Raw genomic sequence first — 3,003 nt, forward strand, 5'->3', positions numbered from 1 at the left:
GGGTCATCCACGCGGAACACATTCGCACTATGTGATTGGCTGTTGTCTAATCCCCCTTGGGATCTGTGGTGTTAAAAATAACTCGAGACGAATTACCTATGGAGTAGGGTGTGTAAGGGGATGCCTTCTCTGTCCCCTTTATCCTCTCTTGATTTGACACATTCTCCAGTAATTTTTTTTAGCATCATAACTTCTATAATCTTCTCCTCGCTCGTCAAAATACCCATAAACTCGATAGATAGTCCAGCACGCGTTATTGTCGGTTAAGAATTTACACGGTTGCAGTGAGTGTCGCTTGTGTTTTGCAATTCAGTTCAATATTAAAGAACAAATGCAATACGCGAGAAAAACAAAGAGGCATGATATTAATTTTTCAATTATTGAATTATTTTCTCTGCTGGTTCGCTTCTCGAAGTATTGCAGGATTATCCGCTGACCACCACTCAAGGTGACCGTTTTGCAAGTTGTGAGAACATCGTTTCTCGGTCCCAGTTCTCGTCCCCCCCCCCCCCCCCCCCCCCCAACTGTTAGCTTCAATTGCCTGTTTATCGGCAAGTTTAGTAGATAAAGGGTTGTTCACGGTACTGCGAATATTCTCCAAACAGCACATGTCGTCCTTCGAGTTGTCTTCTTGCTGTTCTTACTAACTACGTTTTTAGCCAATGGTTTGCCTATTGGAAATGTTTCGCCATTTTGTAACTACCATTATAGCAACTCAACCTCGTCACCAGGTCTTCTCGGTTTACTGTTCAGTTTTCTGGCAATTATGCTGCACAATTAATGTCATTATTCACGCATTGTAAAATTCTTCCAAATTTGGTCGACAGTAGCTGGGTATGATGAATTATGGGTGGGATTTTAGGCAAACAGAAACGGAGATATATTTTGAGTGAATTATAACATAATAAGGTGAAAGTGAAGAATGATCATCGCAGTAAATTTTCCAATTTCAGCAATTGGAAAGAAGAAGCCTGAAAAAATCAGGGCTTCAACGGGATTCGAACCCGTGACCTCCGCGTTAAAATTATCGGATTTTTGATATTTCCGCGCCTCGTTCGTTTAGGTAAGTTGCATCTTTTTAATGTGTTCCTACGAGACTTCATTTCCTTCCTCCATTAGATTCATTCTAACCTCCTTTCGTGGTTGGACTATTTCATTTGTCAGTATGGGATGAAAGTTTCCTTTCAACGCTGATGTAAAATGTAGATCTGCGTGTGGGCATCAGATCAGGTCCTTAAAGAGCCGTTTGTGCGGATGAAAAAACTAATTTAGTGGATTGTAAAATATATGCTGTAACAGTAAAATTGAGATTACGTGTTAATATTGCGATTGTAAAACGATTCTATATTGTAGATTGTTACCGTTGTCACCTGTCTTCTGTCTAATTTACAAAACTTACAGAATGGTAATTCTGTGGACGCCAGAAAATATCCCTGAGGTCAGAACGGGACCAATGTTTTTATTTCTGTTAAGATCCCTAGAGAAAGTATAATTACATCAAATCAATGCAGAAGTTTTAAAGTTAAGCAAAGAGGATAAAGCTTTATCCTCTCTTGGTTAAGGTAGGCAGAAAACAATAAGTACGATTTAAAACCGGAAAATAGTTCTAAGCATTATTTATTTAGTGAATAGCATTAACGAGCATTTCGTAGGCTCTTGAAGGTTTTACATATTTTTCAGGCCTTTATAGGGCCCTCCTTTTTAGATAGTGTAGAAGAGCGTATGTTTTTAGGACATTGTTTTCCCTTTATCTCAACTAAATTTGTGGTTGCTGCACCTTAACAAAATCATGCTATGTTACCGATGCGGTATTTTGTTGTTAGATTTCGTTATAAAAATAAAACGTTTGTTCTCAAAGTAACCCCTCGGTTAGATTTATAATTGACCAGATTTATACTTGATTACCTTGCTAACCGCGGCTACGACAAAACCTTTCTTAAGATCCAAATACAACGAAATTCCGACATTCTCCGCACTGACACAGTTACAAACAAACCCAAGACTCAGACTGAAACGACCCTACTTATAATCCAGCATTACCCAACCTTGCGCATATCATTCACAAGCATTCTAACGTGCTGTAATCATCAGATCGTTGTAGAAATGATTTTAAAAACCTTCCGTTAGTAGCTTATCGCCGTTGTAAAAATATCAGCGACATCCTCGTTAGAGCCCAGCTTACTAACAGCACCGACACCAGTAACTCCCGACCCACCCCCGCTTCCTTTCGGTGCAACAACAGGAATTGCACCACCTGTCCCTACATTGAACATGGCCGTAGTCAATACACTCTTCATTCTACAGGTGAGACCCACCGCATCAAATCTCATATCACTTGTGAAACTTTTAATGTTTTCTATTTGATTCAATGTCGCCCTTGTAATCTACAATGTATTGGAAAAACTAGACGTCGCCTCAACGACCGTTTTAATGAACACAGACGACCGATACTCAACCCTACTGGTAATTACATCCATACTGCAGTTTCAGAACACTTTCTAACCAGTAATCATTCCGACAATCATGCTTTTGATTCCTATTGAAAAACTTAAAAATGGGCGTGATTCTTTCAGGAAAGCACGTGAAGCCCACCTTATCCATAAAGCTAAGACAACTGAGCCTCTGGGCATCAATAAAAGTGGTGAACTGTAACTATATATTGTATATCTATTATTTTTTTGTTATATTGTCTTTTTAAAGTAGCCACACCATACCACGTCATATTATGTAATTTCCGGTCATTATTTTACTTCATATCTATTTCTGTAAATTCGTGATATCTCAATAGACCTGATGAAGACTGGTATTGGCCAGTCGAAATATCGCAGCTAAACTCTATTTCACGTTGTTTGATCAGTCCGTGCAAAAGTCTTCTCGACTGTAACGTTCTCAACTTGACCAGTACGCAATAGACGGTGGGGACATTTCGAATTTCCATGGAGAAAAAATAAGAGATCTCTAGAATCGGAAAACACAACGACCGTTCCTGGAAAATTCATGCAA

Source organism: Porites lutea, chromosome 5 (genome assembly GCF_958299795.1).
Source record: "Porites lutea chromosome 5, jaPorLute2.1, whole genome shotgun sequence".
In the NCBI taxonomy this organism is placed as follows: Eukaryota; Metazoa; Cnidaria; class Anthozoa; order Scleractinia; family Poritidae; genus Porites; species Porites lutea.